The sequence below is a fragment of the Oncorhynchus gorbuscha genome, unplaced genomic scaffold (genome assembly GCF_021184085.1).
Source record: "Oncorhynchus gorbuscha isolate QuinsamMale2020 ecotype Even-year unplaced genomic scaffold, OgorEven_v1.0 Un_scaffold_4:::fragment_4:::debris, whole genome shotgun sequence".
NCBI lineage: Eukaryota > Metazoa > Chordata > Actinopteri > Salmoniformes > Salmonidae > Oncorhynchus > Oncorhynchus gorbuscha.
The window spans coordinates 5,867-29,970 of NW_025745248.1; the positions used below are offsets into that span (position 1 = coordinate 5,867).

General features: G+C 48.1%; 1 long non-coding RNA gene across 2 annotated transcripts; it reads left to right on the forward strand.

The window, feature by feature from the left end:
• The first annotated feature begins 7,631 nt into the window (after positions 1 to 7,631).
• LOC124018145 lies at positions 7,632 to 21,376 on the forward strand. Of its 2 annotated transcripts, none has more exons than XR_006835580.1 (3): positions 7,632 to 7,741; positions 18,913 to 19,001; positions 19,952 to 21,376. It is a non-coding gene; the product is annotated as an uncharacterized LOC124018145 (long non-coding RNA). The 2 variants fall into 2 exon arrangements; XR_006835581.1 differs by having other exon boundaries at positions 18,913 to 18,991.
• The last annotated feature ends 2,728 nt before the right edge of the window (positions 21,377 to 24,104 follow it).

Sequence of the window (24,104 nt, forward strand, 5' to 3'; positions counted from 1 at the left end):
TAGCCATGCTGGTTAAGTGTGCCTTGAATTCTAAATGAATCACAGACTATGTCACCAGCAAAGCACCCTCACACTGTCAATCCTCCTCCTCCATGCTTCACGGTGGGAACCAGACATGAAGAGATCATCCGTTCACCTACTCTGCGTCTCACAAAGACAAGGCGGTTGGAACCAAAAATCTCAAATTTGGACCCCGGACGGATTTCCACCGGTCTAATGTCCATTGCTCGTGTTTCTTGGTCCAAGCAAGTCTCTTCTTATTATTGGTGTCCTTTTGTATTGGTTTCTTTGCAGCAATTTGACTGTGAAGGACTGATTCACCAGTCTCCTCTGAACTGATGATGTTGAGATGTGTCTGTTACTTGAACTCTGTGAAGCATTTATTTGCACTGCAATTTCAAAGGCTGGTAACTAATGTACAGTATTTGTCCTCTGCAGCAGAGGTAACTCTGGGTCTTCCTTTTTTTATATATCTTTATATATTTATATATCTTTTTTTGGAGATATATCGACGGAATAAATCGAACAAAAGGACCATTTGTGATGTTTATGGGACATATTGGAGTGTCAACAGAAGAAGCTCGTCAAAGCTAAGGCATGAATTATATATTTATTTCTGTGTTTTGTGTCGCACCTGGAGGGTTTAAATATGATGGTCTGTGTTTGTTTGCTTGGGTGCTATTCTCAGATAATAGCATTGTTTGCTTTCGCTGTAAAGAATTTTTGAAATCTGACACATTGGCTGTATTCACAGCAAGTGTAGCTTTAATTTGGTATATTGAATGTGTGATTTCATGAAAGTTTCATGTTTAGAGTAATTTATTTGAATTTGGCTCTCTGCATTTTTACTGGATGTTGGCCAGTTAGGACGCTACCATCACACATATCCTAGAGAGGTTAAAGTAATGGTGGACTGTCGGTTCCTGCAATAATATGGACTTGGTCTTTAACCAAATGGGACTATGTTCTGTATACCACCCCTACCTTGTCACAACACAACTGATTGGCTCAAACGCATTAAGCAGGAAAATTAACTTTTAACAAGTCACACCTGTTAATTGAAATGCATTCCAGGTGACTACCTCATGAAGCTGGCTGAGAGAATGCCAAGAGTGTGTAAAGCTGTCATCAAGGCAAAGGGTGTCTACTTGGAAGAATCTCAAATATAAAATATGTTTTGATTTGTTGGTTAGTACATGAATCCATATGTGTAATTTCATAGTTTTGAAGTCTTCACTAATATTCTACAATGTAGAAAATAGTAAAAAAATAATGAAAAACCCTTGAATGAGTAAGTGTGTCCTAAATTCTAACTGGCATTGTAGGTGTAGCAACAATCAATTAAATCAAATCAAATAAAACATTATTTGTCAGATGCGCTGAATACAACAGATCACACAGTGCTATTTCAGTATACTTCTAAAACAATATGCATAGACAGCCTTTAATGAGGGATATGCACGTTTTATATGTCACAATCAAAACCACTCATTCTTCTACAGTACTTAGTATGAAGCTTATTAAACAGGGTGAGGTGGCACCTGATTGACTTGTGACAGTGTGATGTGGAGGACTCAGGAGGATGCAGAGTGATTACTGTCTTCCCTTGGTCTATACTCTAATTACCATGGCTAATGTATTATACACTACAGCTACAGGAAACAGCTGTAGCATATATCAGCACCTGGCAGAGGAGGAACATTCTATTCTCTATTAATAAGTGCACTAGGGCTCTGCTCAAAAGTAGTGCACTATGTAGGGCATAGGGTGTCATTTGGGACGTAGCCTAGATATTCAGTCAGAGCTTGGGGTTTGAACTATGCACAAGATACGGAAGCAGAAGGTGGTAAAGTTTGATTCTCACATTATTTGTCACGCCCTGATCTGTTTCACCTGTCTTTGTGATTGTCTCCTTCCCCTCCAGGTGTTGCCCATCTTCCCCATTATCCCCTGTGTACTTATACCTGTTTTGTTTGGCTGTTGCCAGTTCGTCTTGTTGTCAAGCTTACCAGCGTTTGTCCTGTCAGCACCTGTCTTTTCCTAGCCTCTCTTTTTCTCACACTCTTGTTTTTTTCACCCTTGCCAGTCCTGATCCCGAACCCGCCCACCTGACCACTCTGCCTGCCCCTGAGCCTGCCTGCTGTCCTGTACCTTTGCCCAATCTGGATTTCCGACCTCTGCCTGACCTGACCCTGAGCCTGCCCGCCGTCATGTACCGTTGGGTCTTAGCAGACCCACGAGGAGCAACCATCGGGAGACACGAGGAACTGCTTCGTGGCCTTATGGAGGGGGTCCAAATGTTGGCTGAATGCCATGACCGGGCATTGGACAGTTTGCTGGAGCAATTTAGTGGGTTGTCTGGGAGGCAGCCTACCACGGTGGTAACCCCACAGCTCCTCAGTAACCCAGCTGCTAGTAGCGCCGTCTCATTGGCCACTCCACCTTCTCGAGAGCCCCATTTCCCTCCCCCCTGAACGCTTCAATGGAGAATCGGGAGTTCCTAGCTCAGTGTGCCATTATTTTCGAGCAGCCCTCCTCCTTACCCTCCGAAGCCCCCCCAAAAATCTCATCACGCTGATGTCCAGGAGGGCTCTCCCCTGGGCTACTGGGGTATGGGAACAGCAGCCGGCCTTATGCGTTGGTCTGGAGGGATTCATGGCAGAGGTGATGGTTTTTTAAGCCTGGTTCTCCGGGAGAGAAGCTGCCCGGAGGCTAATCGATTGGCGGATCGATGGGCGACTACTGGAACGACGGAGGGAAAGGAAGCTCCCGATGGTCTCATTGCCGGAAGGACCCGATGATTCCCAACCGGCCAAAGGCAGTCGAGTCCACTTCCAGCTGTTGCCAGCGGAATGGCAATACAAGATCGACACAAAGAGTTGTCTGTATTGCGGGACTCTTAGTTATTTCATGTCCTCTTGTCCTCTAAATAAGCCAGGCTCACCGGTAGGAGAAAGGACTCTGGTGGGCCAAACGGAGAATGTTCCTGCTTCCCTGCTCGCACCCCTTTTCATGCCATTCTGCTGTAGGAAGACCAGTCCAAATCTCTCGGGTTCGACGACAGTTTTTTTGACGCTACCCTGGTGCCAGAGCTGACCATCCCCACTCAGCCCCTCTCCATTCCCATGGACGTTAGTGCGATGGACGGGCGCTCTATAAGCTGAGTCACCCACAACACCACTCCCATCCACCTACGGGTGTCACGGAACCACCCTCTAATTCCAGTTATTGGGATTCTCCTGGCTCCAACAACACAATCTCCTCATGAACTGGTTTACTGGTGCCATCATGGGCTGGAGCCCGTTCTGCCACTCCCATTGCCTGAAGTCAGCATAACCTGCCCCGGGACGTCTTCCTGGGGGCTCGGAAGGTGCCCCGCACCTCTCCGCCGTTCCCGCGGAGTACCAGGACCTCGGTGTTCAGCAAGGCCCGGGCCAAGTGGCTTCCGCTGCACCGACCCTATGACTGCGGGATTTACCTTCTCCCTAGCACCACACTGCCCTGGGGATGTCTGTACTCTCTGTCGGGACCGGAGACCAAGGCTATGGATACCTACATTGGGGACTCCCTCGCTGCTGGATTTATCTGTCCCTCTTCCTCTCCTGCCGGCGCAGGCTGCTTCTTCGTGGAGAAAAGGAACAAGAACCTGCGCCTGTGTATTGACGACCGGGGACTCAACAACATTACGGTTAAGAACTGTTACCCATTACTACTTATCTCCTCGGCCTTCGAGCCAGTCCAGTGGGCCATTGTGTTTTCCAAGCTGGATCTAGGGAATGCTAACTACCTGGTGCGGATACAGGAGGGGGACGAGTGGGAGACCACCTTCAACATGGCCAGTGGCCACTATGAGTATCTGGTCATGCCCGTTGGCCTCACCAATGCCTCTGCTGTGTTTCAGGCTCTGGTGAATGATGTTCTCCGCGACATGTTGAACCGGTTTGTCTTCATCTACATTGACATCCTCGTCTTCTCCCTCCATCAAGAACACGTGTTCCATGTCGGGCAGGTCCTTCAACGCCTTCTGGAGAATCCGCTGTTTGTGAACGTGGAGAAGTGCGAGTTCTATCCCTCCATGTTCTGGGTTACATCATCTCTGCTGGGGGTGTCCAGGTGGATCCCGGAAAGGTGAGAGCCTGTGATGGATTGGGTTCAGCCTACGTCCAGGGTGCAGCTGCAACATTCCTGGTGTTCGCCAATTTCTATCGCCACTTTATCCGGTGTTACAGCACCCTGTCTTCCCCCTGTCAGCACTCATCTTGCACAATGTTCCATTCACGTGGTTCCCAGCTGCTGACCAGGCATTCTGGGACCTCAAACATCGCTTCACCACAGCGCACATCCTGGTTCATCAGGACCCATCTTGTCAGTTCGTGGTGGAGGCCGATGCTTTGGACTTCGGAGTGTGGGCTGTCCTGTCCCAGCATTCAGCCCTCGACCTCAAGCCACATCCCTGCACCTTCTTCTCCCATCACCTCAAAGACATGAAAAGGAACTACGATGTGGGCAATTGGGAGCATCTCGCAGTGAAGATGGTGTTGGTGGAATGGAGGCACTGGCTGGAGGGGGCGGAACATCCATTCATCGTGTGGACTGACCACAAGAACCTGGAGTATCTCCTCACCACCAAGTGCCTCATCTCCAGGCAAGCCAGATGGACCCTGCTGTTCACCCGGTTCAACTTCTCCCTCTCGTACCGGCCGGGATCCAAGAATGTCAAGCTTGATGCACTGTCCCGCCGCTATAGCCCCACGACTACTACCCCGGAATCCGAGACATCCTTCCCACCTCATGCCTGGCGACGGAACTCAGCTGGGGAGTTGGGAAGCAGGTCCGTGAGGCGTCGCATTCCCAGCCAAGGGGGGGGGGGGGCTGATAACCGGATGTTTGTTCCCGACACCGTCCGCTCTGCTCCGCGGTCCTGGAGTGGTCCCATTCCTCCAGGCTGGCCTGCTACCCGGGCACCTGTTGTACCCTGGCTTTTGTGCGACAGCACATTTGGTGGCCAACCATGGTTCCGGACGTGTCCGGATTCGAGGCCGCTTGCACAGTTTGGGCACAGAAGACTCCTCGGCATGCTCCAGCTGGTCTCCTCCAACCTCTGTCTGTCCCCCACTGTCCCTGGTCTCACATCTTCCTGGACTTAGTTACGGGACTTCCCCCGTCTGATGGCAACACCACCACCCTGACCATAGTGGATTGGTTTTCCAAAGCTGCCCACTTCATTCCACTTCCAAAACTACCCTTTGCCAAAGAGATGGCCCAGCTTATGGTACAGCACATCTTCCGGATCCATGGACTGTCCATGGACATGGTCTCCGACCTGGGTCCTCAGTTCTCGTCCCAGTTCCGGAAGGCATACTGCACACTCATTGGGTCGTCAGCCAGCCTGTCCTCCGGGTTCCACCCCCAGTCGAACGGCCAGTTGGAGCAAGCCAACCAGGACCTCGAGACCACCCTGTGCTTCCTGGTCCCCGCAAACCCCACCACCTGGAGCCAGCAGCTGGTGTGGGTCGAATTGGCTCGCAACACCCTTCTCTGCTTTGCCACTCCCTTCGAGTGTTCCCTGGGGTATCAGCCTCCGCTCTTCCCTGAGCAGGAAGAAGAGGTCGGCATACCTTCTGCCCAGATGTTTGTCTGCCGCTGTCATCGTACCTGGAGGAGATCCCGGTCGGCCCTCCTCAAGACCACCTCCAAGTATCGATGACAAGCGGATCACCATCGGACCCCGGCTCCCAGGTATCGTCTCGGGCAGAAGGCAGGCTATTCACCCAGGATCTGCCCCTCCGTGTGGAGTCTCACAAACTGTCCCCCCAGTTTATCTGCCCTTTCACCATCTCCAAGGTCATTAGACCCTCTGCTGTTCGTCTTCTGTTGCCCTGTACCCTTCGTATACACCCCACATTTCATGTGTCCTATATCAAGCCTGTGTCTCTCAGTCCCTTGTCTTCCATTTCCAGGCCCACCCCTCCACCCTGTGTCGTAGATGGCCATCCGGCATACACTGTGAGACATCTCCTGAGGGTTTGACCACAGGCAGGGGTTTCCAGTACCTGGTTGACTGTGAGGGTTATGGCCCGGAGGAGATGTGCTGGGTCCCCGCTAGAGACATCCTGGACCCAGCCCTCATCGCTGACTTCCACCACCGGCACCCCGGTCAACCAGATATGCACCCAGGTATGATGCCAGATGGCGCACCTAGGGGGGTAATGTCACACGCTGATCTGTTTCACTTGTCTTTGTGCTTTTCTCCACCCCCTTCCAAGTATCACCCATCTTCCCCATTATCCCCGGTGTACTTAAACCTGTGTTTTCTGTTTGTCTGTTGCCAGTTTGTCTTGTTGTCAAGCTTACCAGTGTTTGTCCTGTCAGCTTCTGTCTTTTCCTAGCCTCTCCTTTTCTCCCAATCCTGGTTTTTGACACTTGCCTGTCCTGACCCCTCTGCCCCCACCTGAGCCTGCCGTCCTGTACCTTTGCCCCATCTGGATTTTCGACCTCTGCCTGACCTGACCTGAGCCTGCCTGCCATCCAGTACCTTTGCCTCTGGTGCTGTAATAAACATTATTACTTCGACACAGTCTGCATCTGGTTCTTACCTTATCCTGATATTATTGAACATTGCAGCACAGAACTTCCCACTCGAGGTTGGAAGTCTATTGAAAAATACACAGGTTACACCTGCCGATAGAAACGGATGTTTGTTGTCATAGGAGAAAGAGAGAGAATGAGCTGTTTAGTACCATAATGACATAATGATTGGTACCATTGTACTAATATAATATCATAAATAATATATTCCACTTAGCAGACACTTTATCCAAAGCAACCCTTTTGGACATAATTTAATGATATGTACCCATTTATTATTGAAAAATGTAACTTATCCTTTCCTCATGAACCCAAAATATATTGTTTTACGCCAATATCTGAAAACAAAGTAAATGTAAACACAGCATCAAAATGGTTAAAGCTAATGTTGATATCATGGATGGTCAATCCTCGCATCCATAGCTCTGTCTATGAATTTGAGAGCGGTTACATTTACCGAAACCAGGGCAGAGAAAACACTTTATTGTTTCAACTGCTGATTGGCCCCTTCAAATAGTGTTTGCAAACATTGTTGAATGGGTGGCAGCAATGGGAATTCAACACACGCCCATGACATTTTGAGCTTTATCTTGGCAAGGTCGCAGTTGTAAATGTGTAATTGTGAACTTGTTTTCAATTGGCCTACCTGGTTAAATAAACAAAAAAGCACCATGCTCTACCAACTGAGCCACACAGGACTACTAACATGGAGTTTTCTGTTTGTACTAAAGATGTGGACGCCAACCGGTTGATCACAATCGACTAGTCGATCTCTAAAGCATTCCCAGTCGATCACCTAACATGTCTTTAAAAAACCGAATGAGAAAGCATTGCGTTCATATTTTTTTTAATTCGTTGCTCGCTGTTGGCGGTTGATGCCGGGAAGGACAAGGGCTCCAATGTTGATCCATTTCATGTGTCTGAATGTAGAACTCCGCCTACCCAGCAGGGCAAGAGAGCAAATAAAGTGCATCTATTGGTCTACCGCTGGCCAATCAGATAGCTCAGACACCAGCACAGTTTCCTTGAGCTATTGAGTGTAAGAAGTAACCTTGAATGTACAGCAACATTAATACTTTGAGAATGAAAACCTTCTAAAACCATGACTAGAGCGAGACTCAACGAATACAGCAAAGAGCTGCTGTTTTTATGAGTGAGTTCATCTTTAAATTGTTATTCAGCACTGTCAACACTTTTATAAGACATAAAATGTGCGTACTCCAGCTCTACAGCTACAATAATTAGCATAACAAAGTGTTCCTATAAGCTTGCGTTGTTATTATTAGTGGCTTGTGTTCTTTTAAATATCGAGGAATATTTCACTTTCGCTGGTCATAGGAGTAACAACATGAATTTGTGCATGAGGCAGAAATAATGCAGTGCTACTTGATTTTCACCATCAGCTTTACTGTGTGCCCTTTTCTCAGTGGAGATAGGGAAAGCGGCGGGATGGTGAAGGTACGTTTCGGTGATCAAATCAAATGTATTACATCAGCTGATATCTCAAAGTGTTGGTCCTTCTGTAGTTCAGTTGGTAGAGCATGGCGCTTGTAACGCCAGGGTAGTGGGTTCGATCCCCGGGACCACCCATACGTAGAATGTATGCACACATGACTGTAAGTCGCTTTGGATAAAAGCGTCTGCTAAATGGCATATATATATTGAACAGAAACCCAGCCTAAAACCCCAAACAGCAAGCAATGCAGGTGTAGAAGCAAGGTGGCTAGGAAAAACTCCCTAGAAAGGCCAAAACCTATGAAGAAACCTAGAGAGGAACCAGGCTATGATGGGTGGCCAGTCCTCTTCTGGCTGTGCCAGGTGGAGATTGTAACAGAACATGGCCAAGATGTTCAAATGTTTATAGATGACCAGCAGGGTCAAATAACAATAATCACAGTGTTTGTCGAGGGCGCAACAGGTCAGCACCTCACAATTAAAAGTTGACTTTTCATAGCCGATCATTCAGAGTATCTCTACTGCTCCTGCTGCCTCTAGAGAGTTGAAAACAGCAGGTCTGGGGCAGGTAGCACGTCCGGTGAACAGGTCAGGTCATTCCATAGCCGCAGGCAGAACAGTTGAAACTGGAGCAGCAGCACGACCAGGTGGACTGGGGAGTCATCAGACCCGGTAGTCCTGAGGCATGGACCTAGGGCTCAGGTACTCAGAGAGAAAGAAAGAAAGACAGAATTAGAGACAGCATAATTAAATTCACACAGGACACCGGATAAGACATGAGAAATACTCCAGATATAACAGACTGACCCTAGCCCCCCGACACATAAACTACTGCAGCATAAATACTGGAGGCTGAGACAGGAGGGGTCAGGAGACTCTGTGGCCCCATACGATACCCCCGGATAGGGCCAAACAGGCAGGATATAACCCCACCCATTTTGCCAAAGCACAGCCCCCACACCACTAGAGTGGATATCTTCAACCACCAACTTAGCATCCTGAGACAAGGCAGAGTATAGCCCAGAAAGTTCTCCGCCACGGCACAACCCAAGGGGAGGCGCCAACCCAGACAGGAAGATCTTGTCAGTGACTCAACCAACTCAAGTGACGCACCCCTCCTAGGGACGGCATGGAAGAGCACCAGTAAGCCAATGACTCAGCACCGGCAATAGGGTTAGAGGCAGAGAATCCCAGTGGAGAGAGGGGAACCGGCCAGGCAGAGACAGCAAGGGCGGTTCGTTGCTCCTTTGCCTTTCAGTTCACCTTCACACTCCTGGGCCAGACTACACTCAATCATAGGACCTACTAAAGAGATGAGTCTTCAATAAAGACTTACAGGTTGAAACCGAGTCTGCGTCTCTCACATGGGTAGGCAGACCATTCCATAAAAATGGAGCTCTATAGGGGAAAGATCTGCCTCCAGCTGTTTGCTTAGAAATTCTAGGGACATTTACATTACATTTAAGTCATTTAGCAGACGCTCTTATCCAGAGCGACTTACAAATTGGTGCATTCACCTTATGACATCCAGTGGAACAGTCACTTTTCAATAGTGCATCTAAATCTTAAAGGGGGGTGAGAGGGATTACTTATCCTATCCTAGGTATTCCTTAAAGAGGTGGGGTTTCAGGTGTCTCCGGAAGGTGGTTATTGACTCCGCTGTCCTGGCGTCGTGAGGGAGTTTGTTCCACCATTGGGGGGCCAGAGCAGCGAACAGTTTTGACTGGGCTGAGCGGGAGCTGTACTTCCTCAGTGGTAGGGAGGCGAGCAGGCCAGAGGTGGATGAACGCAGTGCCCTTGTTTGGGTGTAGGGCCTGATCAGAGCCTGGAGGTACTGAGGTGCCGTTCCCCTCACAGCTCCGTAGGCAAGCACCATGGTCTTGTAGCAGATGCGAGCTGGAACTGGAAGCCAGTGGAGAGAACGGAGGAGCGGGGTGACGTGAGAGAACTTGGGAAGGTTGAACACCAGACGGGCTGCGGCGTTCTGGATGAGTTGAAGGGGTTTAATGGCACAGGCAGGGAGCCCAGCCAACAGCGAGTTGCAGTAATCCAGACGGGAGATGACAAGTGCCTGGATTAGGACCTGCGCCGCTTCCTGTGTGAGGCAGGGTCGTACTCTGCGGATGTTGTAGAGCATGAACCTACAGGAACGGGCCACCGCCTTGATGTTGGTTGAGAACGACAGGGTGTTGTCCAGGATCACGCCAAGGTTCATAGCGCTCTGGGAGGAGGACACAATGGAGTTGTCAACCGTGATGGCGAGATCATGGAACGGGCAGTCCTTCCCCGGGAGGAAGAGCAGCTCCGTCTTGCCGAGGTTCAGCTTGAGGTGGTGATCCGTCATCCACACTGATATGTCTGCCAGACATGCAGAGATGCGATTCGCCACCTGGTCATCAGAAGGGGGAAAGGAGAAGATTAATTGTGTGTCGTCTGCATAGCAATGATAGGAGAGACCATGTGAGGTTATAACAGAGCCAAGTGACTTGGCGTATAGCGAGAATAGGAGAGGGCCTAGAACAGAGCCCTGGGGGACACCAGTGGTGAGAGCGCGTGGTGAGGAGACAGATTCTCGCCACGCCACCTGGTAGGAGCGACCTGTCAGGTAGGACGCAATCCAAGCGTGGGCCGCGCCGGAGATGCCCAACTCGGAGAGGGTGGAGAGGAGGATCTGATGGTTCACAGTATCGAAGGCAGCCGATAGATCTAGAAGGATGAGAGCAGAGGAGAGAGAGTTAGCTTTAGCAGTGCGGAGCGCCTCCGTGATACAGAGGAGAGCAGTCTCAGTTGAATGACTAGTCTTGAAACCTGACTGATTTGGATCAAGAAGGTCATTCAGAGAGAGATAGCGGGAGAGCTGGCCAAGGACGGCACGTTCAAGAGTTTTGGAGAGAAAAGAAAGAAGGGATACTGGTCTGTAATTGTTGACATCGGAGGGATCGAGTGTAGGTTTTTTCAGAAGGGGTGCAACTCTCGCTCTCTTGAAGACGGAAGGGACGTAGCCAGCGGTCAGGGATGAGTTGATGAGCGAGGTGAGGTAAGGGAGAAGGTCTCCGGAAATGGTCTGGAGAAGAGAGGAGGGGATAGGGTCAAGCGGGCAGGTTGTTGGGCGGCCGGCCGTCACAAGACGCGAGATTTCATCTGGAGAGAGAGGGAGAAAGAGGTCAGAGCACAGGGTAGGGCAGTGTGAGCAGAACCAGTGGTGTCGTTTGACTTAGCAAACGAGGATCGGATGTCGTCGACCTTCTTTTCAAAATGGTTGACGAAGTCATCTGCAGAGAGGGAGGAGGGGGAGGGGAGGAGGATTCAGGAGGGAGGAGAAGGTGGCAAAGAGCTTCCTAGGGTTAGTGGCAGATGCTTGGAATTTAGCGTGGTAGAAAGTGGCTTTAGCAGCAGAGACAGAGGAGGAAAATGTAGAGAGGAGGGAGTGAAAGGATGCCAGGTCCGCAGGGAGGCGAGTTTTCCTCCATTTCCGCTCGGCTGCCCGGAGCCCTGTTCTGTGAGCTCGCAATGAGTCATCGAGCCACGGAGCGGGAGGGGAGGACCAAGCCAGCCTGGAGGATAGGGGACATAGAGAGTCAAAGGATGCAGAGAGGGAGGAGAGGAGGGTTGAGGAGGCAGAATCAGGAGATAGGTTGGAGAAGGTTTGAGCAGAGGGAAGAGATGATAGGATGGAAGAGGAGAGAGTAGCGGGGGAGAGAGAGCGAAGGTTGGGACGGCGCGATACCATCCGAGTAGGGGCAGTGTGGGAGGTGTTGGATGAGAGCGAGAGGGAAAAGGATACAAGGTAGTGGTCGGAGACTTGGAGGGGAGTTGCAATGAGGTTAGTGGAAGAACAGCATCTAGTAAAGATGAGGTCGAGCGTATTGCCTGCCTTGTGAGTAGGGGGGGAAGGTGAGAGGGTGACGTCAAAAGAGGAGAGGAGTGGAAAGAAGGAGGCAGAGAGGAATGAGTCAAAGGTAGACGTGGGGAGGTTAAATTCGCCCAGAACTGTGAGAGGTGAGCCGTCTATCAGGAAAGGAGCTTATCAAGGCATCAAGCTCATTGATGAACTCTCCGAGGGAACCTGGAGGGCGATAAATGATAAGGATGTTAAGCTTGAAAGGGCTGGTAACTGTGACAGCATGGAATTCAAAGGAGGCGATAGACAGATGGGTAAGGGGAGAAAGAGAGAATGACCACTTGGGAGAGATGAGGATCCCGGTGCCACCACCCCGCTGACCAGAAGCTCTCGGGGTGTGCGAGAACACGTGGGCGGACGAAGAGAGAGCAGTAGGAGTAGCAGTGTTGTCTGTGGTGATCCATGTTTCCGTCAGTGCCAAGAAGTCGAGGGACTGGAGGGAGGCATAGGCTGAGATGAACTCTGCCTTGTTGACCGCAGATCGGCAGTTCCAGAGGCTACCGGAGACCTGGAACTCCACGTGGGTCGTGCGCGCTGGGACCACCAGATTAGGGTGGCCGCGGCCACGCAGTGTGGAGCGTTTGTATGGTCTGTGCAGAGAGGAGAGAACAGGGATAGACAGACACATAGTTGACAGGCTACAGAAGAGGCTACGCTAATGCAAAGGAGATTGGAATGACAAGTGGACTACACGTCTCGAATGTTCAGAAAGTTAAGCTTACGTAGCAAGGATCTTGTTGACTAAAATGATTAAAATGATACAGTACTGCTGAAGTAGGCTAGCTGGCAGTGGGTGCGTTGTTGACACTACACTAATCAAGTCGTTCCGTTGAGTGTAATAGTTTCTGCAGTACTGCTATTCGGGGGCTAGCTGGATAGCTAGTAGTGTTGTTTACGTTACGTTGCGTTAAAAGAACGACAGTAGCTGGCTAGCTAACCTAGAAAGTCGCTCTAGACTACACAATTATCTTTGATACAAAGACGGCTATGTAGCTAGCTATGAAATGAAAATGTGATACTACCTGTGAATGCGACCGGGTTGTGAGTCTATTCGGTAGACAATTAGGAGGCCTGCGTCTTGTGACCGTAGCGTACGTGTAGGTATGTACGGCAGGACCAAATCAGAGAGATAGGTAGGAGCAAGCCCATGTAATGCTTTGTTGGTTAGCAGTAAAACCTTGAAATCAGCCCTTGCCTTAACAGGAAGCCAGTGTAGAGAGGCTAGCACTGGAGTATTTTTTTGTTCTAATCAAGATTCTAGCAGCCGTGTTTAGCACTAACTGAAGTTTATTTAGTGCTTTATCCGGGTAGCTGGAAAGTGGAGCATTGCAGTAGTCTAACCTAGAAGTGACGAAAGCATGGATACATTTTTCTGCATCAATGTTACGTAGATGGAACAAAGCTGTCTTGAAACAGTCTTGATATGTTCGTCAAAAGAGAGTTCAGGGTCCAGAGTAACGCTGAGGTCCTTCACAGTTTTATTTGAGACAACTGTACAACCATCAAGATGAATTGTCAGATTCAACAGAAGATCTCTGTCATGTTTGTCATTTATTATCATGTCTTGTCCCTGTGCTCCCCATTCTATTCGTTTCCCTCTGCTGGTCTTATTTGGTTCTTTCCCTCCTTCTATCCCTCTCTCTCCCCCTCCCTCTCTCACTCTCTCGCTCTCTCTTCTCTCTATCGTTCCGTTCCTGCTCCCAGCTGTTCCTATTCCCCTAATCATCATTTAGTCTTCCCACACCTGTTCCCGATCCTTTCCCCTGATTAGAGTCCCTATTTATTCCTTTGTGTTCCGTTCCTGTCCCGTCGGTTCCTTGTTTAGTATTCACCATGCTGTGATTGCGTTTCGCCCTGTCCTGTCGTGTTTTTGCTGTGATTGTGTATCGCCCTGTCCTGTCGTGTTTTTTGCCTTCATCAGATGCTGCGTGTGAGCAGGTGTCTCTGTCAACTACGGCCTGCGCCTACCCGAAGCGACCTGCAGTCTGTGGCCGCTTCTCCAGTTATTCCCCTCTACAGACTAGAGGATTTCTGTTATTCCCTGTTTGGACTTAAATAAACTCTGTTTCTGTTAAGTCGCTTTTGGGTCCTCTTTCACCTGCATGACAGAAGGAACCGACCAAGGAATGGACCCAGCGACTTCAGACGCTCGTTACACTGCCGTCAAGATCCAAGGAGCCATGCTCGGCAGACACGAGCAGGAATTGTCTGCTGCTCGCCATGCCGTGGAGAACCTGGCCGCTCAGGTTTCCGACCTCTCTGGACAGTTCCAGAGTCTACGTCTCGTGCCACCTGTTACTTCCTGGCCTGCCGAGCCTCCAGAACCTAGGGTTAATAACCCACCTTGCTACTCCGGGCAGCCCACTGAGTGCCGCTCCTTTCTCACGCAGTGTGAGATTGTGTTCTCTCTCCAACCCAACACATACTCTAGAGAGAGAGCTCGGGTTGCTTACGTCATTTCACTCCTTACTGGCCGGGCTCGAGAATGGGGCACAGCTATCTGGGAGGCAAGGGCTGATTGCTCTAACAAGTTCCAGAACTTTAAAGAGGAGATGATTCGGGTTTTTGACCGTTCAGTTTTTGGTAGGGAGGCTTCTAGGGCCCTGGCTTCCTTATGCCAAGGTGAACGGTCCATAACGGATTATTCTATTGAGTTTCGCACTCTTGCTGCCTCTAGTGAGTGGAACGAGCCGGCGCTGCTCGCTCGTTTTCTGGAGGGACTCCACGCAGTGGTTAAGGATGAGATTCTCTCCCGGGAGGTTCCTTCAGATGTGGACTCTTTGATTGCTCTCGCCATCCGCATAGAACGACGGGTAGATCTTCGTCACCGGGCTCGTGGAAGAGAGCTCGCATCAACGGTGTTTCCCTGCTCCGCATCGCAACCATCTCCCTCCTCTGGCTTTGAGACTGAGCCCATGCAGCTGGGAGGGATTCGCATCTCGACTAAGGAGAGGGAACGGAGGATCACCAACCGCCTGTGCCTCTATTGCGGAGTTGCTGGACATTTTGTTAATTCATGTCCAGTAAGAGGCCAGAGCCCATCAGTAAGCGGAGGGCTACTGGTGAGCGCTACTACTCAGGTCTCTTCATCTAGATCTTGTACTACTATGTCGGTCCATCTACGCTGGACCGGTTCGGGTGCTACATGCAGTGCCTTGATTGACTCTGGGGCTGAGGGTTGTTTCATGGACGAAGCATGGGTTCGGAAACATAACATTCCTTTCAGACCGTTAGACAAGCCTACGCCCATGTTTGCCTTAGATGGTAGTCATCTTCCCAGTATCAAATTTGAGACACTACCTTTAACTCTCACAGTATCTGGTAACCACAGTGAGACTATTTCTTTTTTGATTTTCCGTTCACCGTTTACACCTGTTGTTTTGGGTCATCCCTGGCTAGTATGTCATAATCCTTCTATTAATTGGTCTAGTAATTCTATCCTATCCTGGAACGTTTCTTGTCATGTGAAGTGTTTAATGTCTGCCATCCCTCCCGTTTCTTCTGTCCCTACTTCTCAGGAGGAACCTGGCGATTTGACAGGAGTGCCGGAGGAATATCATGATCTGCGCACGGTCTTCAGTCGGTCCCGAGCCAACTCCCTTCCTCCTCACCGGTCGTATGATTGTAGTATTGATCTCCTTCCGGGGACCACTCCTCCTCGAGGTAGACTATACTCTCTGTCGGCTCCCGAACGTAAGGCTCTCGAGGATTATTTGTCTGTGTCTCTTGACGCCGGTACCATAGTGCCTTCTTCCTCTCCGGCCGGGGCGGGGTTCTTTTTGTTAAGAAGAAGGACGGTACTCTGCGCCCCTGCGTGGATTATCGAGGGCTGAATGACATAACGGTTAAGAATCGTTATCCGCTTCCCCTTATGTCATCAGCCTTCGAGATTCTGCAGGGAGCCAGGTGCTTTACTAAGTTGGACCTTCGTAACGCTTACCATCTCGTGCGCATCAGAGAGGGGGACGAGTGGAAAACGGCGTTTAACACTCCGTTAGGGCATTTTGAGTACCGGGTTCTGCCGTTCGGTCTCGCCAATGCGCCAGCTGTTTTTCAGGCATTAGTTAATGATGTTCTGAGAGACATGCTGAACATCTTTGTTTTTGTCTATCTTGACGATATCCTGATTTTTCTCCGTCACTCGAGATTCATGTTCAGCACGTTCGACGTGTTCTACAGCGCCTTTTAGAGAATTGTCTCTACGTAAAGGCTGAGAAGTGCTCTTTTCATGTCTCCTCCGTTACTTTTCTCGGTTCCGTTATTTCCGCTGAAGGCATTCAGATGGATTCCGCTAAGGTCCAAGCTGTCAGTGATTGGCCCGTTCCAAGGTCACGTGTCGAGTTGCAGCGCTTTTTAGGTTTCGCTAATTTCTATCGGCGTTTCATTCGTAATTTCGGTCAAGTTGCTGCCCCTCTCACAGCTCTTACTTCTGTCAAGACGTGTTTTAAGTGGTCCGGTTCCGCCCAGGGAGCTTTTGATCTTCTAAAAGAACGTTTTACGTCCGCTCCTATCCTCGTTACTCCTGACGTCACTAGACAATTCATTGTCGAGGTTGACGCTTCAGAGGTAGGCGTGGGAGCCATTCTATCCCAGCGCTTCCAGTCTGACGATAAGGTTCATCCTTGCGCTTATTTTTCTCATCGCCTGTCGCCATCTGAGCGCAACTATGATGTGGGTAACCGTGAACTGCTCGCCATCCGCTTAGCCCTAGGCGAATGGCGACAGTGGTTGGAGGGGGGCGACCGTTCCTTTTGTCGTTTGGACAGACCATAAGAACCTTGAGTACATCCGTTCTGCCAAACGACTTAATGCCCGTCAAGCTCGTTGGGCGTTGTTTTTCGCTCGTTTCGAGTTTGTGATTTCTTACCGTCCGGGTAGCAAGAACACCAAGCCTGATGCCTTATCCCGTCTGTTTAGTTCTTCTGTGGCTTCTACTGATCCCGAGGGGATTCTTCCTTATGGGCGTGTTGTCGGGTTAACAGTCTGGGGAATTGAAAGACAGGTTAAGCAAGCACTCACGCACACTGCGTCGCCGCGCTTGTCCTAGTAACCTCCTTTTCGTTCCTGTTTCCACTCGTCTGGCTGTTCTTCAGTGGGCTCACTCTGCCAAGTTAGCTGGTCATCCCGGTGTTGGAGGCACTCTTGCGTCTATTCGCCAGCGCTTTTGGTGGCCGACTCAGGAGCGTGACACGCGCCGTTTCGTGGCTGCTTGTTCGGACTGCGCGCAGACTAAGTCGGGTAACTCTCCTCCTGCCGGTCGTCTCAGACCGCTCCCCATTCCTTCTCGACCATGGTCTCACATCGCCTTAGACTTCATTACCGGTCTGCCTTTGTCTGCGGGGAAGACTGTGAGAGCCGCCAATAAACGCAGGATTAAGAGTCCAAGGTATTGTTGCGGCCAGAGAGTGTGGCTTTCCACTCGCAACCTTCCTCTTACGACAGCTTCTCGTAAGTTGACTCCGCGGTTCATTGGTCCGTTCCGTGTCTCCCAGGTCGTCAGTCCTGTCGCTGTGCGACTGCTTCTTCCGCGACATCTTCGTCGCGTCCATCCTGTCTTCCATGTCTCCTGTGTTAAGCCCTTTCTTCGCACCCCGTTCGTCTTCCCTCCCCCCCTCCCGTCCTTGTCGAGAGCGCACCTATTTACAAGGTACATAAGATCATGGACATGCGTTCTCGGGGACGGGGTCACCAATACCTTGTGGATTGGGAGGGTTACGGTCCTGAGGAGAGGAGTTGGGTTCCGTCTCGGGACGTGCTGGACCGTTCACTCATCGATGATTTCCTCCGTTGCCGCCAGGATTCCTCCTCGAGTGCGCCAGGAGGCGCTCGGTGAGTGGGGGGTACTGTCATGTTTGTCATTTATTATCATGTCTTGTCCCTGTGCTCCCCATTCTATTCGTTTCCCTCTGCTGGTCTTATTTGGTTCTTTCCCTCCTTCTATCCCTCTCTCTCCCCCTCCCTCTCTCACTCTCTCGCTCTCTCTTCTCTCTATCGTTCCGTTCCTGCTCCCAGCTGTTCCTATTCCCCTAATCATCATTTAGTCTTCCCACACCTGTTCCCGATCCTTTCCCCTGATTAGAGTCCCTATTTATTCCTTTGTGTTCCGTTCCTGTCCCGTCGGTTCCTTGTTTAGTATTCACCATGCTGTGATTGCGTTTCGCCCTGTCCTGTCGTGTTTTTGCTGTGATTGTGTATCGCCCTGTCCTGTCGTGTTTTTTGCCTTCATCAGATGCTGCGTGTGAGCAGGTGTCTCTGTCAACTACGGCCTGCGCCTACCCGAAGCGACCTGCAGTCTGTGGCCGCTTCTCCAGTTATTCCCCTCTACAGACTAGAGGATTTCTGTTATTCCCTGTTTGGACTTAAATAAACTCTGTTTCTGTTAAGTCGCTTTTGGGTCCTCTTTCACCTGCATGACAATCTCTTTGTTTCTTGGGACCTAGAACAAGCATCTCTGTTTTGTCTGAGTGAAGGGGTTCTGACGATAAATGGTTTCCTCCGCTTGACAACTCTTGACTCCAAAATATTGGCCTCTTTGTGGGCGTAGGCGTGAACCTACAAGTAAGTACTTAAATACATTTAGAAAATGTTAAAAAATTATGTGTTATCAACTAGCCAGCTGCAGTCGTCCACCGTTCCTAAGTTAATTATCTGCTTGTTATCTAACGTTAGCTAGCTAACTTTACATACTACAGATAGTTATGCAGGCCTATTTATCTTTGCAAACTAAAAACTCATGCTCCAAAAACATTTGTAGATAACAGCAGTGGAAGAGGGTGAAAGGATTTTCTGCTCCAGCTGTCAGAAAAGGAAGTAGGTGTACAAGTTCGATAGGGCAGGTTGTGGGAGGACATTATGAACATATTCTCCAGTTTTAATCCCTAGAGAGTAAAACTATCAAGACAGATAATATTCAGGGCTGTCTGATTGTAATAAAATGACGACTGTTTCTTTGTGATGTCTGTCCTCAGATAAGGAGAGCTGTGAAAGCCTGTCTGCAGATGGAGGTCCCAGTGAATGTCCCAAGAGACTGCTGGTACATCTTTACTTGTATGCCAGGGTTTGTATGTGTACTTATGTTAGCAAATGTAGTATTTGACAATACAGTTAAAAGTCACACACAATGTAGGCTTCAAACGTATTACAACTGGAGCAGGCCTATCCTTCTCCTAGAGGTCTGCTGGGTGTGCAGGCTTCTGGCCCAGCCCAGCACTAACACACCTGATTCAATTTATCAAACCTAATGAATTGATAATAATGTGTATTATTGCTGGGCTGGAATAGAAGCCTGCTCACCCAGTAGATCAGGGAGTGGAGCAAGGTTGGCTACCTATTGTATGGACTTTTTTGTTCACCTGAAATTATGCTTTAGTAATAATAGCCTACTTACTGAAGATGTTTAGATTATTAGTTAGATTATTTGTACATTTTGAAATTATATTTTGGTTCATTCAATGTTGATTCATTGAAGTGAAGTGTTTAAACGTGTTTTAATTGTTAACTTAGAAACATTATTCAAGATGAACTAGTGTCAATGTTCATTCATCACAGATCACAATTCTACAATATAAAGGTATGAAGGGGATATGTCTAATTCTGCAATATAAAGGTATGAAGGGGATATGTCTAATTCTGCAATATAAAGGTATGAACGGGATATGTCTAATTCTGCAATATAAAGGTATGAAGGTATGATCTGTCTAATTTGTCTGTGTTTCTGTGTTGCTTTCTCAAATGAACATGACCTTTTCATCCAGTCGTGAGCTCTTCAATGTAAAATTGTACAAGTAGATATTGTATAAGAGGCTAACTGTAAGACAGATTTTTGTGGCATGGGGAGCATTGATAATGCTAATGCAGAACTAATGACAGGCGGAAACTATGTTTTATGAACAAGATTTTCAAGCAAAAACATCTGCTCTGCACATGATTGGTTAACGGCAGCGGTGGCCGTGTGCAATTTGCATAAAGTAGAGCAGAGCTGAACTTTTTCTATCACTTTGCTTGCAGGGTTGGCACCGCTCACCTTCCCACAATCCCCTGCACATTGCTCCGTGTGCTCCAGTTGAAAATGAATGGGGGCAGAACTTGGTCTGGTGTATTCGGAAATGGTGGAAACCCTACGTGAGTCGGGTGAGAGGCATCCTCACTACTGCTCCCTCCCTCAGACTGACCATCAGATGCAGGTCATCAGTCCAGTAAATAAAAAGAAGCAAATTATTATGTTCACTCAGCTGGGCCTCACAAGTAATACAGCAAATGATCTATTACCAGTGATCATATACTAATAACATTTAAAAAATATATATTTTCTAATTTCAAAATGGTCTGAGAAGAACAACACTGGCAGGGCAATTCAAGCTTAGCCAATGTGCAGTGATAATGTATTGGGCCTATAGCCTACTGCACAAACCTCATTGCTACAGAGCAGTTTTTAATTGGTTATTGTTGCAAAGGCTTACGTTTCTAAGTCATGTTCAAAAATAAATCTGAGCGGTAGATCATTTTGACTCAGAAAGTGATCTCGACTCAGAAAAGGTTTGTGACCACTGTTCTAAAGAGTTACCGTTTATTAGAACCTTTTTATAATAGGGATCATGAATTTACTTAATGAGTAAACAGCATCAATAATTAATTATTTTTTCAAACATTTTTACTGTTGCCTCGACATCACTGGCAATTACCACTCAAACAACACATAAAGCTTTAGTTGTAAACACATGTTCTGACTTGGAGTGACAACTTTGTGTATTCCACTTGACACCAGTGTTAAGGCAGAGCAGACATTGAGCCATGAGGCAATTTCATTCTGCAGCCCTAGATCCAGTCTAAGTATGCGTCCCGAATGGAACCCTAGTCCCTTAAAAGTACACTACTTTTGTCTAGGGCCCATAGGGCTCTGTTCTGGTGAGCTCTACTACAAAATCCTAATTTCAAAGTTCGCTGTAGTCAGCACATTCAACATGGAGAACTTTGTGGCATGTTGTTGGCAATGGCAAGCCAACTCAAACTAGACACTGAGGAAAGATTGTATTTCTAATGTTGCATTGTAGGACCCGCATCTCAGTCCAATGGTGTCAATCAAATTAATTATTTGTTTGTTTATTCTTTGGGACACATTACTTGAAATGTGAATATGTTGTCTGTGAATGGCACTTTGCATAAGTAGTAAACAATGAATCCAAAAATGCAAATGTGTCTAGCAAACATGAAACTAATGAAACACACTTCAAGGCAGTTGACAGATTTTGGAACTCCTTCCACTCTGAATAGTGGCAAAGTGTAAAGTATGAAACCTCAATGCTTTGGAACAGATGGTTTATTTATCTTCACAGAAACACAGAGAGCAACTCTGAGCACATAGGGAACAGGTGCAATAGACATCAACCATTCATATCCATCTGCTTTCAGAGTTAACACAGGGTGTGACTGGGGGATGAGGACAGGGTGTGACTGGGAGGATGAGGACATGGTCTGACTGGGGGATGAGGACATGGTGTGACTGGGGGAATTAGGACATGGTCTGACTGGAGGATGAGGACAGGGTGTGACTGGGGGGATGAGGACAGGGTGTGACTGGGGGATGAGGACATGGTCTGACTGGGGGATGAGGACATGGTGTGACTGGGGGATGATGACAGGGTGTGACTGGGGGATGAGGACATGGTGAGGACATGGTATAACTGGTGATGAGGGACAGGGTGTGAGTGGGGGATAAGGACAGGGTGTGACTGTGGAATGAGGACAGGGTGTGACTGGGGGATGAGGACAGGGTGTGAATGGATGATGAGGACAGGGTAGGACGGGATGTGAGACGCTCTAAAAATGGTCCTTCTTAAGATGAGAACATTGAAGAAGACGACAGTGTTATCAGTTTCATGCGTGTTCATTTTACGTTATTGGGCTACTTGATTGGGCAACTTGGGTAAAGGTAGCTAATATTTAGCCTAATTTGCACAATGCTGACCTCACAGCTGAACATTTACTTCAGACGTTTAGCAGTTAACCCTCTCTATTTCACCTGCGTACCTCTTCACCTCGCTGGTTTTACTCTTACCCCATAGATTGAGCACACATGGGAACAGAGCTGCAAATTACGATCCAAAAAGACAGCCTTGTGCTCCTAATGACAGAGGCTGATCCATTTATAAAGAAAATATGTCCCTTTAAAGAGAATGAAAAGCAAGCTAGGGGTATAATTAAGAGGTAGTGTCTGCAGAACTCACAAAGGCTACCGGCACAATGGTCGGTCTCCATAGCAACAGCCTTGTGGCCGGAGTGGGCTTAGGGCCGAAGGGACTTGATTATATCTTGGCCAAACAGGGAAGGTAAATATAATATCTCTGGGTAGAAATGCCAGTCATTGATTAGATATGATTGAGCCACATTAGTGGGGCTGTGCATGAGACCACACACCTGCTGCCGAGCGTGGATGGCACTCTGGGGTTTAGGTGGGTAATGAGAAAGTGGAAGGTTAAAAGCATTGCAATGGAACTAACAGTCCTAGATCTGCTTCATACAGTACAATGATCAGGTTAGTTGCCTTAATAAAGATGTTAAGTATTCCAATTTCAGCTTCTTTTAGTAAATGCATGGAAACAACAGTATTTGTGACATTTCTATCAGATTACAGTTGTAATGTATTCTCTGCATTACATCCCATGTTAATTAGGAATGCAAGGCTGTGTGTCCCAATTTACCCATGTGCAGTTGTGAACGTACAGCCTGAAATTCCCAAGCAGCCAGCACATATGTATTGGTGTGTGTGTGTGAGTGTTAGTGTGTGTGTACAGTATGCATGCATGTGTGTTAGTGTGTGTATTTGTATGAAGGTGTGAGTGTGTGTGTGTATGCCCGAGTCTCTAGCCTTTAATGAGGACATTTTCTGCACTGCCAAACTGCTTCTTCTCCATTAGCGATGTGCTGTGGATGGTGGATTGACACACTTGATTTACCCTATCCTCAACGACATTAGAGGCATCAGTGAAGGAGAGGTGAATGCAGTGCTTAAAATGAGCCGGTGCTGGAGCAGGATCCATCCAACTCTTTTGTTCCGGAACCTATTTGCCTGGATCCGGTATCTCCTTACAATGTAAAAATCCTAATAAAAGCGATGAAAGTTCATTCGAGTTGCCTCTTAGTTAATTCTCCTGCCCCCACATAAGAAACGTAATGTGAAAATGTAGATTTTCAGCCTGGGCCTAATATTCTAAGAGTTTATTTGGCTTGGGTTTATGGTTTGCGCAACACTGTAACCTATGTTTGAGACCAACAATTGGCCGTGGATGTGTTAGAGAGGAAGCCAGTGTCTCTGTTAGTGGGTCCAAACAACCACATTGTTGGCTAGCTATGGGCAGCTAGCATGCTAGCATACAGAAGCTTCAATTCATGCTAAGTGATAGGGTACTTTGTCAACCAATACCCATTGATCATAAGCGACGGCTTTATTGAGGCATTAGCAATATTTGAACCTTTGAGAAAGCACAGCTATTATTTTGTTCTGATGCAGGTATGAAGAAAATGAAGACAATGTATGTCAGGTAAACTGTTTCACCTTTAACTGCCCAGCTGTTCAAGACTTTTGGAAGCTACCGCCATTTACTTTGAATAAAGTGAATATGCCTACACTGTAGCTAATTACTGTAGGTCGATACACATGGAAAACACGAGAATGACACCAATAAAAGGACTAATTTGAGGTAAAAAGGATGGAAAACAATTAAGATCATTGAAGGGCATACTACTGTAAAAACTATAAACTAATTCCCAGACAGCCGGGTGTTTCCAAAAACAAGCAAATTCAACATGAATATTGATCATGGTATCTTACACACTTAGTGTTAAAGGAATTAGGGGAATTTCTATTGAAAGAAAGCCTCTTGAGTGGAAAAAAGGATGACATTTCAAAACACTCACAATACTGTTGATGTCAACTGCACACCATCCTAACGGGATGTGTGATATGGTAACCCCCATGGCTCAGCTCTCTACTGGCAGGTATGACACCCCACCCTTTTTTACTTAGCTATCAGCGGAGCGTCTATGTGACCTGGCCTGCTTTGAGGCCCTCTGATAGGGTACGCTTAAGGTTTTCAGGGCTTCCTCACTTCCTCCAGGTGACAAGGTTCAATAAAACATTGTATGTGTTCTGAATTCTTTCAAA